The sequence below is a fragment of the Pleurodeles waltl genome, chromosome 12 (genome assembly GCF_031143425.1).
Source record: "Pleurodeles waltl isolate 20211129_DDA chromosome 12, aPleWal1.hap1.20221129, whole genome shotgun sequence".
Lineage (NCBI taxonomy): Eukaryota > Metazoa > Chordata > Amphibia > Caudata > Salamandridae > Pleurodeles > Pleurodeles waltl.
The window spans coordinates 498,236,504-498,251,080 of record NC_090451.1 but is presented as its reverse complement, the minus strand read 5'-3'; the positions used below and the strand labels follow the sequence as shown (position 1 = coordinate 498,251,080).

Here is a 14,577-nt window from a genome sequence, read left to right as displayed (position 1 = left end):
ATGAAGCGTGCCACCAACTTGGTTGGTGGGTGAGGGGTCTTTTTCACATAACCTAAGTGCATTTCTTTTCACAATTTTAGTGTTTGGAACATCACGGACATACGTGTACACATCAAAATGATATATTGTAAAACTGCCTGTGTTTGGGGGGGATGGGGCACCTATGCTTTTGGTTGTGGGTGTGGCCTTCATCTAGGGAAACCTACCAAACCCAGACATTTTTTTAAACTAGACACCCCAAAGAGTCCAGGGAGGTGTGGCTTGCGTGGATCCCCCAACATTTTCTTACCCAGACTCCTCTGCAAACCTCACAATTTGCTTAAAAAATAATATTTTCCTGACTTTTCTTAGTAGGATCACCGCTCCTGCACAAAATTCCTACTCCCCAGCGTTCCCCTCAGTCTTCCAAATAAAATGACACCTCACTTGTGTGGGTCCCCAAAGCAGAGTCAGCCTAAAGATGTATAAAAGAAGAATATGTCCTTATCAACTTGCTGTGCTATCCCCTCTATCTCTACAAGTTTTTGGCCTTATTCTGTTGCAGGCACCAGGTCCACCCTCACAAGTGAGGTATAATTTTTATCAGGAGACTTGGGGGTACGCTGGGTGGAAGGAAATTTGTGGCTCCTCTCAGATTCCAGAACTCTCTGTCACCGAAATATGAGGAAAAAGTGTTTTTTTAGCCAACTTTTGAGGTTTGCAAAGGATTCTGGGTAACAGAACCTGGTGAGAGCCCCACACGTCACCCCGTTTTGGATTCCCCTAGGTCTCTAGTTTTCAAAAATGCACAGGTTTGGTAAGTTTCCCTAGGTGCCGGATGAGCTAGAGGCCAATAACCACAGATAGGCACTTTGCAAAAAACACCTCTGTTTTCTTTGAGAAAATGTGATGTGTTCACTTTGTGTTTTGGGGCATTTCCTGTTGCAGGCACTAGGCCTACCCACACAAGTGAGGTACCATTTTTATTGGGAGACTTGGGGGAATGCTGGGTGGAAGGAAATATGTAGCTCCTCTCAGATTCCAGAATGTTCTGCCACCGCAATGTGAGGAAAAAGTGTTTGTTTAGCCAAATTTTGAGGTTTGCAAAGGATTCTGAGTAACAGAACCTGGTGAGAGCCCCACAAGTCACCCTGTCTTGGATTCCCCTAGGTCTCTAGTTTTCAAAAATGCACAGGTTTGGTAGGTCTCCCTAGGTGCCGGCTGAGCTAGAGGCCAAAATCCACAGGTAGGCACTTTGCAAAAAAACACCTCTGTTTTCTGTGGAAAAATATGATGTGTCCACGTTGTGCTTTGGGGCATTTCCTGTTGCGGGCACTAGGCCTACCCACACAAGTGAGGTACCATTTTTATCAGGAGACTTGGGGGAACATAAAATAGCAAAACAAGTGTTATTGCCCCTTGTCTTTCTCTACATTTTTTCCTTCCAAATATAAGACAGTGTGTAAAAAAGACATCTATTTAAGAAATGCCCTGTAATTCACATGCTAGTATGGGCACCCCAGAATTCAGAGATGTGCAAATAACCACTGCTCCTCAACATCTTGTCTTCTGCTCATTTTGGAAATACAAAGGTTTTCTTGATACCTATTTTTGCCTCTTTATATTTCAGCAAATAAATTGCTGTATACCCGGTATAGAATGAAAACCCACTGCCGGGTGCAGCTCATTTATTGGCTCTGGGTACCTAGGGTTCTTGATGAACCTACATGCCTTATAAATCCCCGCAACCAGAAGAGTCCAGCAGATGTAAAGGTATATTCCTTTCAAAAATCTGACATCGCAGGAAAAAGTTACAGAGTAAAACGTAGAGAAAAGTTGCTGTTTTTTTCACCTCAATTTCAATATTTGTTTATTTCAGTTGTGATTTTCTGTAGGAAACTCTTGTAGGATCTAAACAAATCACCCATTGATTGCTGAATTCAGAATTTTGTCTACTTTTCAGAAATGTTTAGGTTTCTGGGATCCAGCATTGGTTTCACGTCCATTTCTGTCACTGACTTGAAGGAGGCTGAAAGCACAACAAATCGTAAAAATGGGGTATGCCCCAGTAAAATGCCAAAATATGTGTTGGAAAATTGAGTTTTCTGATTCAAGTCTGCTTGTTCCTGAAAGCTGGGAAGCTGGTGATTGTAGCACCACAAACCCTTTGTTAATGCCATTTTCAGGGGAAAAACCACAAGCCTTCTTCTGCAGCACTTTTTCCCATTTAAAAAAAAAAACGAATTTTTCACTGTATTTTGGCTAATTTCTTGGCCTCTTTCAGGGGAACCCACAAAGTCTGGGTATATCTAGAATCCCTAGAATGTTGGAAAACAAGGACGCAAATTTAGCGAGGGTAGCTTATGTGGACAAAAAGTTATGAGGGCCTAAGTGCGCCCTGCCCCAAGTAGCCAAAAAAGGCCTGGCACCTGAGGGAGAAAAGGCCTGGCAGCGAAGGGGTTAAGGACACAATCAGAAACACTTCCCCATTAGCCTTTTCTTAGTATAACAAAGTATAGTTGGGCTAATGAAATATTTGTGCACATGGTGCACTTAACTGCTCCTCTGGTGCACCACAGAGCTGTTCATACAGGGTTAGGACCTCCTCCACCAGCTTATTCAGCTCCTTAGGTGAGAAGGCAGGGGGTCCTCTCGCCTACAGGACGTGGCATGATTGCTCCCAGAGGTAGTTCACAGTAGCTCAAGTCGTGGAGGTCTTGCTGTCAGCAGTATCAGGTGCAAAGTGAGAGATAAAGTATGAAATCGCGGTCGCGTCTGCAACATAAGACACCGTCACCGCTGGCAGACATCGCCATTGGCCCAAGACCACCAAAGGCAGCAATGTGTTCCAATGGCAATATTCACCACTGTAGTATCCACTATTGCCATGATGACTTCAGCCGGCAGACATAGATCATTTCCTAATGTCCAATACAGTAGGTCAGGCTGCTGCCATTTTAATGTCCTTATTTGGTCGGAAAAGTTAAAGATGCATCACAAGGTCAGAAACATATCTAAGCCATAGTTTTCAGTGCTGGCTTTGAGCAACCATATTTTTAAAATCCGATTTAATGGGCATGTAGTAATATTGACGATATATGAGTAATGTATCATTAGTGGCATAGTCTACACCCTCATGGCAACTGGATAGATGGTATTAGTGTCTATCATATCTGAAACATGGTAAAAATATAATTAACACTGAGACTTTCAGTGACATGCGTATCCATTTCCTACACAAGATTGAGGTAGGGGGAGGAGATTGCAGCTATAAGCCATTATTTTCCTAGGTATTTCTATTGTATCATGCATTAACTATTACATATGGAAAGTCCAAGCATCATGTGTGACATATGTATTTTCACATTTACAACTGACAAAATGACTGATAGACACATCTTCTTATATTTCTTCATCTAGTTACCCTGGAATGAGAAGAGTCAGACAACCTCCAATGTATCATCCACTAGCAGAACTGTAGACCATGGAGGATTGACATGTCATCCAGATCTATCGCCTGGACAGGCAGACAATCATGGGTCTCTGTCGTTAGTTAGAGCCAGAAATTTTGCCTGCCATTCAACACCCAAATAGCATTCCACCCATTGTACAACTCATGTCAGTGGGGCACTTCCTGGCCACCGACTCCTTTCAGAATACTGTGGCCCTAACTGCAGGGATGTTGTAGCCTATGTTCATTTTGGTCTTGAAGGATGTCCTCTAAGCATTGTTGAAACACCTGAACAGCTACGTTTGATTTCCACAAAGTGAAGATTTGGCCCATGTGAAGGCTGATTTTTATGCTTTGGCACACATGCCACATGTGGTGGGAGCCATTGATGCTACCCATGTAGCATTGGTTTCCCCAAATGGCAATGAACAGGTGTATCAGAACAGTAAGAACATCCACTCCATAAATGTCCAAGTAGTCTGTTTGGCGGACCTCTACGTTTCCCAAGTATGTACAAAGTACCCGGGTTCACTTCATGATGCCTTCATCATGGGGAACAGCAATATCCCACTGCTGATGACACGACAATACACAGAAAGGGTCTGGCTGGTTGGTAAGTCATATATGTGACGTGTGACAGTATCTTATGTCTGTTGCCAATTGTAAGTATGTCAAAGATTTATGTTTGCACACATGTAACTATTCATTACAGGGGATTTGGCTACCCAAACCGTCTCTGGTTGTTGACTCCGGTGAGGTACCTAAACAAGCATGGGGAAGTTTGCTTCAATGAGGCCGACGGAAGAACAAGGCGTGTTGTGGAGCAGACTTTTGGGATCCTAAAGGCTATATTTTGTTACATTCATATTTTTGTTGAACCCCCCCCTTTACTCATCCGCCAAAGTGCGTCAAATCATTGTTGCCTGCTTCATTCTTCACAACCTCACCCCAAGACGTCAGATTCCATATATACCAGATGAGGGGGAGCCAGCAGTTCCAGCAGGAGAGAATGCAGAAATGCCAACTGAGGATGACTGTGATGAGGATGAAGGTGGAGACATCCAGGCAGATCTCATAAATCAGTACTTCAACTGACTGCATGTGTTGTTCTGTAAAATACTTGACTCAGTGGGTTATTGGGGGGCTTAGAGATTTTTGAGAAGGGTCTTTGTATGACCATCAAACAGCTAATTAGTTGCTTAACAGTACCTAGCTCAGGTGTGCATGCAAAATTGTACTTGGAGTTGTGCCTATCGTTATGATCTCCTTTGTTAATGATTGTCACACTGCACAATCAATATTACTATTATATTTGGGACATGTCTTTACAGGTCTTCATTGCCATTACCTGCCTATAACGTTTGTATTCCATTTTTACTTTGCAGATTTCTTCACAAGGTCATCATCATGTGGTCAGTTCTGAATTGTGTCACAGGTAAGTGGGATTTGCAGGTCTGACCTGTGAAATGAACATGGAGATATCCAGCTACTGTATGGCATCATTTTGGTGGTATATGAGTTCCATGCCCAGACTGTCAGGACAGTGGGGTGGTAGTATACTCTTCCACACTTAAGACGTGTGTGCCATGTTATCTGGGTCCAATAGTATCAAATGTGTGGCCTTGTGTCTCCGAAATATTATCCTGTGCAATCCATAACCTCAACCTTCTCATTGGTTTCATGATGATACTATGTAATGTGTATGTAGCTGTCACTTTGTTTCCTCACTGCAGGCCACTGTGCATGTGTGTCAAGACTGACATAGGTGAGTAACATGCCTACAGATACCTGACAATGGTAAGCGGAAGGTTCAATTACTGGGGACAGTTGCACTGACCTCTATCTGTATTAAGGGGTATGGCCATTTGGAAGGAATGGTATGGGTATGAGATCCGCTGGCCCACACCATCCCTCCCAAGCGCCCTACCCCCGCGTGCCTGTGACCTTGGCACAGTTTGCCCACTCCCACTGGTGCCAGGACCTTTATTGTCAGGGTTTTGTAGTGGTGACTCAGGTACCTGTACTGGGGGCACATTATGGTTGTAGCTGTCCTTGGAACACAGGTCTGGGGTGAATGGTTGCTTTGGATATAGAAGCAACAGGGCTGGGAGGGGTCGATATAGGCAGGGTGAGTTTGACAGTTGTAGATTGACCACGTATCCCAGATGTGCCAAAGTCGCTCTCAATGTCCTCACATCCAGGGGTGTTTTCCTCAACAAGGACTTCATCGGGGGGAGGGTGTGGCTGTCTCGGGTGTCCTCTCCATGGTCACAATGGGTAGGTGACCTGATGAAGAAGTGGGACAGACAGTTACAGATTGGAATGCAACATGAGGTATCAAACATTGACAGGTAGATATGCTTTGAGCCACGTATAGAAAGGCTTTGCTTGAGTCCCTGATATGACAGTGACACCTGCTTACAAATCCGGGGTACGGCTATATGGAATACATGTAATTCCTATATCATACACCTTGCTATAGGATACCAGATTAGCTTGACAGTTGGATGTCTGTTCATAGACTCTTATTGTGTCTGCAGTGTAGCTTTATATTGTTCATGTCACCTCCCAGTTAGCAGTAGTTTAGTATTGAATCACCAGAGAGCTACAGAATGTATAGTGGAAACTTACCTGTCCATCAGCTTAGGGGTAACCATTCTACCTGGCCACATATATCAGGTTACACCTAGTACAGCACACTGCAAATATGTGTGTTCCCACCAGGTGAGTATCTTTTAATGGGTGATGAGACGTAAAAGGGCCATTTTAGCGGAGGACACAGCTGTAGCCCTGTGTTAGTGGTATTGTACTGACAGATGCCCATAGCATTGCTGTCATTGCCCTAGACTGAAAAATTGTGGATCATTCAGGTGGGTCTAGTTGATTGTGTAGTTGACATGCAAGGCTATTTTCATTATGGTACCATGTTCTGGTTTGCTTAATGCTAGAATGGTACCTGCTGGGAGTTGTAGGGCTGGTAGTCCCTGTACTACCCACCCCATACACAGACACTGTGCCCCCCAGGTGAGCTTAGTTGACATGTGGTATGCCAGAGAGTAGTAAATGGTCAGTTGGACAAAGGGGTGGTGAGTGTGTTGGGTGCTAAAATGTCAAAAGGTGATCAGTGAGCATGTAAGACAGGGCTTTAGGGTAACATTTTCTGTGTTGTGACTTACCAGACTCTACTGACCCAGTATTGCTGTCAAGCCTTCAGGAAGCAAGATGTCCAAGACCTTCTCCTTCTATGATGTGAAAGTTGGGGAGGAGGTGGGGGCCCACCATCAGTCTTGAGGACTGCCAGATGGTGCTTGGTGGCCATGGAACGTGCCTTCCTCCTGAGGTCGTTCCACCTCTTCCTGATGTCCTCCCTTGTGAATGGACAGATGTCTACAGAATTTACCCTGTCGACTATTTTTGCCACATCTAAATTTTCCTGGCAATAGAGGTTTGTTGGACTTGGGCTCCAAATAGATGTGACTCTACTCTGATTATTTCGTCCATCATGACCCTCAACTCATCTTCTGTGAAGCTGGGATGTTTTTGTGGAGACATGGTAGTGGTGGATGACACGATAAGGTAAAAAAAAATGGGTGATGGGGTGTGGGTGCTTTGTTGTGAGTGGGTGATGGGTGGTGTCTGATGTGTGGCAAAAGAATTGTGTTCTATGTATGATGTGCAGGTGTGGGATGAGTGGCATTTGGACTGCTGAGGTGTGCCTATTCTATGGTTCCTATTTTCTGTGTGCGGCCTGTATATTGCTGTGTGTGGCGTTTTTGATGAAAAAGATTGTGGGGTGTGTCTAACAGTGCAGTTTGTAGGTGTGTCAGGTGTCATGTGGTGTAGTATATTACTGTGTAGACCGCTGACTACCACGGTTTGCACCGCCATTCGTTTACGGCCATGGGAGAGCCGCAATTGTGATTTGTGAGTCAAAATTGCTTTGTAGAATTTATGACGGGCTTGCGGTGCTGGAACTGCCTATTTCCCGCCCTCAAGAGTCCTGGCGGTGTTGGTATTCTGGCTGGGTTTAGGCGGTCCTGCCTGTGTAACTTGTAATACAGCATTCTGTACGAATGCTAATATGGCGGTCTTTTGGCGGCTGCCACCGCAGCAGTCTTACTGTCAGACCACCAAACTCATAATGAGGCCCTATATGTTTAATCCAGGTCCTCAATTAGATAGGCCACCCACTTTTTAGAGACGCCCTCCCCTTTTTTCATCCCACTTAAAGCCCCCTCGAGAACAGACCACAAACACCACGGTCAGGGTTGGAGCTACATCGTCCCTATCTGAAAGCACTGCTTTCCGAAGAACACTCACCCATGCCTGTAATCTTCCTGTCTGTTTCCAGCACATCAAAGGCAACGAGGCTGTGAGAGATGGCTAATACCAAAGCACAGGCACAGCATGACTTACACATGAACGTTGCCTCACAAGATGCACCTGGCAGAGAAACAGTACAGGCGACATACAGTGTGGATCATATCTTAACCTTAGCCACACTCCCACAGACATGCATGCTGGCTCGTCCTGAGGGCCTGACATGTTATTCACAGGACCTTCTGACACCGGCTAATGGTTGACCTGTACCCAACATGTGATGCTCAGTGACAAACTGGTTTGCTGGGTTGGTGTGCTTGTTATACGTTCCAGTCAGTTGCACTCCTGAGGCATGCATGTTGGCTGGTTGGTTTCGTAGGTCAGGTGTCACAGTTCTGTTCCATGCACCTGGTATGTTAACAGAATCCCTCTGACAGATTACTACCACCTGTATCTGTCATGTCACAAAAGGCACGAGCCACTAGCATAACAAAGGCCCCCGCGGTGCGAGGGCCCCTTGAGCTCCAGGGGCCCCCTTTAGCATGGCACCTGGCCTGAGTGAGTCCGGAGCCGCCCCCCCCCAGTTTCGTTACGCCACTGCCACGAGCCGAGATACACGTGTTTGCACGGTGCTCATGCTTGGTATGGTCAAGGGAGTCACACTTTCAGACACACGTACGTTGGCTCCTCCAGTGTACTTGCCATGTCCTGGTCACTGCGACTTGCAGGATTGTTGGTCCAATGTCCTTGACGTATGGTGGTCACTGAGACTTGCAGGATTGCTGGTTCCGTGCACTTGGCATGCTGTAGCCATGCCTGCGCCAACGGCTCAGTCACACTGGACCCCGCATCTGCCCCACCCTGCCATGCGGGACCCCAAGACTGGCTGAGCACATCGCCTGCGCCGCTGACCCTCGATTGAGACATTTCATACTCCGCTCTCGAGCCCACTCGCCGCCTGTCCCGGCGGCTCCGCGAGACGCAGCCCCCGTTTCCACTCCCATCCGGATGGGGGAGGAGGAGCCGAGCCCCGTCCTGCCCCCGGAGCCTGGCACCCGGTGCATCTGAGGAAGTGGAGGCGCAGCAGAGCCTGGGAGCCGCGCCCGCTCCCCGTACTGCCCAGGGCATTAGCCAGAGGAGCGAGGACTGAACACACCCTCAAGGAGGAAGCACGGAGCACAGGAGAGGCGGACGCCCTGCGCCGACCTAGGAGGTGAGCGCAAACCGCGCACATCATTGTGCACACAGCGGACCCCGACAGCTCTCCAGCAGGAGGAAGGGGCGCAGAGGGCAGTACCAGGCGCACTCCGCCAAGAGGTAGGACTCGCACAGGTGGCAACAAGTCTGTTCCTTCAGACATGCTTTTGTTTACAAAGTGCCCCGCGGTTTGGGGGTTCTTACATCCTCCCAATCAGTCGAAAACACGCAGCTTTTAGCTGTCAATGGTTCAACTTGGCGGAAGCGCGTTTTTTTCTTTATGGACGTATATAACAGGGCACATAGTGCGACTTCTACCCTGAGATCCGAGGAGGCGGGTGTGACAATCGCGCATCTGACGGCACAGTCACTCATGTGGACGTACACAGTCTGTACCCGCATGGTGGGTGAAGCCTGGAGATGCCATGCGCTTGGCAGAACAGAGTTTGAGATGAACGTTGTCGGTATTCTTGCAGCTGTCGTTCGCTGTATTTGAACCCGCAGCACCCAGTGGCACGCACTGGGCTGTGTTTACATGCCATGTGTCCAGGGGGCGTGGGCAGGAGGTGACAGACAGACAGCAGGCTGGGAGTCCCACAGTCTGCGTTCACAGGGGAGGGTTCGGCGCTGTCATGGTTGCCTGAGAGAGTTTCATTTTCTGGTGTGTAGCGCCTGAGAAACGCAGCGCGGCTCGTTGTTAAAGGCGAAAAAGGATTGAATGTTAGTTGCAAGGTAATATCATGACATTTCTTATTCTGTTTCCTGTACTCCCACTTTCCCCTTTCGTACAAGAAACAACCCGAAAAACAAGGAGAAAGTTGATTTTCGCCAATGGGACACCGTAAACTATTATTTATTTGAACGTTGATAGGCCCTGCCAGTGCAACAAAGAATTGTGTTCAGCTGTGTGAGCTAATTTAGCGATGTCAATTGCTTGAAGCCCAGAGAAATCAACTGGCACCCAGTTTAACATTCGCCTTGAAATGAATGTATCAGCCAGGTTGGATGGTGGGGAGCGTAAAGGGTTACTAGTTTGGATTGCGGTCAACTGCCCCCATACCACGAGAGTGAAGTTTAGCCATTCATTTGGTTTTTTTAAAATTCAAACGACATTAAGCATGCTGGGACTTGTAGTTTCATTTCCCAACATGACTAGAATGGGTCATGGGTCATTGGTCATTTAAATGAAGATCCACATTTCCCAAAATGTTTAGTAGAGTAGGCTGAAACATCGGGACTAGAAATTATCCACGTGACGTTGTGCCAGTTGTCACACCTGGACCCCCCGCTTTTACTCATTACTCGTACATTTGGAAACATGAAAGGAAAAAAAAACTCCGCAGTGCCACGCCTCTCGTGTACACAGTTCTCTTTCTGTCACGCAGGAGATCCTCTGTCAATCACGTCCTGCCCTGCCTCAGGAGGGCCCCTAATTTCCTTGACGCTGTGTGTGATCTGAGGTAGCGCCTCCTCTGCACGCCTTTTACGCTTGTATCCATTGCAGTTCATGAGAAAAACGAAGAAATGTTCCAAACCAAAGGCCATTTGAATAGCGTTTGCGATGGCGGTTGCGAACAAAAACGAGAAAGAGTGAACTAGTCCAGGGATTGAGTTTGGGGTTTGCCACCTGTCATGGTTTTCGAGAAACAGTCCCACAATTTGCAAACATGTTCCCCTTTAGTTTCATTTTATCTTCTCTTACTCACAAAATATCTCTAACCACAGGACAGCTCCACCTCGTGTTACACTGGAATTGCTATATTGCCATTGAATCCAATACTTTTACTATATTGACGAGTGTAAATAATTCTAGGTCATTTTTCGTGCTCCTTATTGTAACAGATTTACAACAAAGGACTATTTTGAGGTGGGGGCAGGGTCATATCTATCAACAGGGGAGCAGGCTCAGTGGCACCGGGGCACAGGGGGTCACTCTATCTGTGCTGACTGGTTTTGTTAGGGTTGAGGGTCTCCCTTTGCTTGCCTTCAGTAGTTCCCATGTGAAATCTGTTAAATCACTGGGAATTACCTGAGGTATTTTATCAGAAATGCTTGTACTCCGAGGCCTGATCTTTAAACCTTTAAATCCCGACCCGCGTGCACGAGACGAATGATCGCCTTTGATGGTGGAAAATCATCCTCAGTGTATTTCTCTTGTTATTGGGGCTGGTCTCTCCTACATCTCAAAACCAAAATGGAAACTGATGTCCTCACGCCTTACCCTTTCCTAAGCGTGGTGATAATGTTTTCAAGCCCCAGCCTAGAGGGCAATTTGTTATGCTTATTTATAGTTCATCGTAACCGTGTAAATAAAATCACTACAAGGTAAGTCTCATATTACCCGAACACACTTATTAAATATCTCCAAAATCGATCACAGAATGGCTCGCCAGCATTTAATAGAACTTCAAACAAACCACGGTCCTTAATTAATAATAATTTAAGGAATAATAAATAAACCTGATCTCTAAGGTAGTGCTTTCAAAGCCCATATTTGAATATGTAATGTTTTGAATCTTAACTACACTTCTCCCTGCAGCGTTCAAGAGCCCCTGGTGGTGCTGCCTAGAGGCCTGGGCACTGTATATTCATTCTTTCCCAGACAAGTGAGCTCACCTCTTCTACAATCCCGGGTCTTGTGTTGACGGTGGGACTGCCGACCGCTGCGCAAAGCCTTGGCCGTCCCAGCCCCAGCCCCACCCTCGGTCCAGGTCGTGGACTGAAAGGCCATATTGTCCTGCAGCTTTAACACGTGCTTCCAGTCAACAGACAGTCATCCATGGCCGTGGCATTTTGTGCTCAGGGCTCCTAGAATCTGGTGCATGTTGTCAATGGCTGTCCGCAGCCTTCCTCACTGTTAAATGCGTTCGGTGGTGATAATATTTTGGTACCAATGCAAAATGCATGTGTCTCCAATTCTCCCTCCTGCCAACTACGCCAGCTCAAGGCCAGAAATATACATAAAATGTCAAATTGGACAACGGTGTGCATTAAGAAGAAAGACTACATTATAAGATCTACCATAAAGGAACCCCAATGGCTGTTCAAATTTGCCAATATACCTGTATATCTTTATTTGTATGATTAATAAAAAAAATACAACATTCTCTTATTCTGCATACTAAAAACATCAGAGAAATGACTTGCATGGGCCACAGTGTTTAGAAGCTGCACTTGAAATCACCGGAATTTCTCACCACAAATTCAGTTAGAAGCAGAAATGTCTGTTGCAGTGCATGGCATGAAATATGAAGCAAACTAGAGCCCCGTCCATCTGGGGCATTTTAGAAATGGGGTCTCTAGTTGGCAGAGGTATACACCCTTGTCCAAGTAGGGACCACAATCGTAGTCGGAGTAAGTCACACACAGTCCAAATTATCCTGTGCTCACCCTCTGGTAGCTTGGCACTGAGCAGTCAGGCTTAACTTAGAAGGCAATGTGTAAAGCATTTGTGTAATAAATCATACAGTAACACAGTGAGAACACCACAAAAATACACCACACATGATTAGAAAAATAGATAATATTTATCTAGTTAAAATAAGGTCAAAACGATAAAGATTCAATAAGCACAAGTTGAAATATCTCTTTTGCAAGTTTTAAAAGAGTCTTAAATCTTAGAAATCAACATTTTTCTCTTGATTACACAAAGATCCTGGTTTGCGTAAAAATAACATGCACGGAGACCGCAGAGGAGAAGATGCGTGAACAAATAAGGTGTGCATCAGATTTTCTTTTGCAGCACAGACCTTGCATCGTTTCTTTCTACACTGCAAGGGGCTTGCATCGTTTTTGCATGCAGTCTTGGTTCCTCACTGCAATGCAGGGATCTTTTTGACTCCCAGCGATGATGGGGGGAAATCCTGGGCATGGTGGAATCCGGGAGGGCGATGTGGCACATTTTCTGTTGCAAGGCAGGCGCTGCGTCAATTTTCCATTCAGGGAATTGGCTGCCACATTCTGGTTCAGCTGTGCGTTGATCCGGTAGGGTGGTTCGCCGGATTTTCTGGTGCAAAGTAGGCACTGCACCGAATTTCCACTCGGAAAGTCGGGCTGTGTCATTCCGGTTCGGCTTTGCAGCGATTTCTCGGTCGCAAGGCAGGCTGTGCACCGTTTCCAGCGAGCTGTTCGTTGATGTTTGGCGCACAAGGAGTTTTCCGAAGAGATAAAGTATTTTTGGCCCTGAGACTTCAGAAAACAGGAGGTAAGTTCAATCCAAGCCCTTGGAGAGCACATTTCAGCAAAGTCAGAGGTCAGGAGGGCAACAGCAGGGCAGCACTCCTTCTCAGCAAAGCAGTCCAGATGAGTCCTTTGGGCAGCCAGGCAGGTCCTTTTGACAGGTTACAGGTTTAGGTCCAGAAGTGTCTGAGTTGGTGGGGTCAGAGACCCAGTTTGTATACCTAAAAAATCCTTTGAAGTGGGGGAGACTTCAAAGAGTAGTTTTGAAGTGCACAGGTTCCCCTTTCAGTACAGGTCTGTCTGGCAGGGTCCCAGTAGGGGGTTTGGCAGTCCATTGTGTGAGAGCAAGTCACTAGCCTTTGAAATTTAAGTGTTGGGCCCTCCACCCTTCCAGCCCAGGAAGACCCATTCAGTATGCAGATGAGTGCAGGTGTGACTGAGTGTCCTGGGTTTGTGGTTGTCTGTGTGAAATGCACAAGGAAGCTGTCAACCAGCCCAGTCCAGACATTGATTGGAGACAGGCTGTAAGGCACAGATGTTTTTTAAGTGCAGAGAAATGCTCGCTTTTTAAAAGTTATTTTGAAAAAATGGGACAACCCAGTACCCTGGGACCTGGGTAAGTGAATAATACAACAAAAAATGTTTTGGTCCCTCTGGGGGAAGGATATGAATTAACCTCCACGACAGTGGTTGTACCATAAAGAACTTTCTGTACCGATGAGGTTTGTGAGTAATATATCACATTCATTAGAAACTTAAATTCAACAGTTTAAAGTAAAGTAATCGAGGTGCTCCTAATGCTAGCCTATGAAAGGAGCAGGCCTCACTGTAGAGGAAAACAAATTTAGGAGTTTTCCACTACCAGGACATATAAAACATGTGTACATGTCCTATCTTTTACCTACATAGCGCCCTGCCCTATGGGTTAGTTAGGTCCTACCTGAGGGGTGACGTATATGTTGACAAAGGGGCGTTTAGGGCTTGGAAAGTACTTTTACATGCCAAGTCGAAGTGGCAGTGAACTGCACACACAGGTCTTGCAATGGCAGGCCGAGACATGGTTAAGGGGCTACTTATGTGGGTGTCACAATCAGTGCTGCAGGTCCACTAGTAGCATTCAATTTACAGGCCCTGGGCACATGTAGTGCTGTTTACTAGGGACTTACAAGTATATCAAATACACCAACTGGGAATGAACCAATGCTACCATGTTTAAGGGAGCGAGCATACGCACTTTAGCACTGGTTAGCAGTGGTAGAGTGTGCAGAGTCCTAAAACCAGCAAAAACAGTGTCAGAAAAGTGGAGGGTGGCAGGCAAGAAGTTGCGGGATGACCACCCTAAGGCTGTCCGGTCTAACAGGGCGTGTTCAACCAGGCACTCACTTTGTGGAAAAGGGAGGTGGGCAGCCGGGAAGTGTCTTCTAAATGCATTAGGCCAGGTGGGCTATATT

At 46.3% G+C, this 14,577-nt stretch overlaps 1 protein-coding gene across 3 annotated transcripts in view; it reads left to right on the top strand.

Moving 5' to 3' along the window:
• Nucleotides 1–8,525: 8,525 nt before the first annotated feature.
• Nucleotides 8,526–14,577, top strand: part of CPNE2 (copine 2) — a 703,062-nt gene continuing 697,010 nt past the window's right edge. Inside the window, exon 1 of one of the 3 annotated variants that reach the window (XM_069217223.1) lies at nt 8,526–9,067. The gene's annotated coding sequence lies outside the window, so the exon portion shown is untranslated. Of the gene's footprint in view, nt 9,068–9,569; nt 9,680–14,577 lie in introns of those variants that run through there. The other 2 variants (XM_069217224.1, XM_069217225.1) reach the window with 2 other exon arrangements.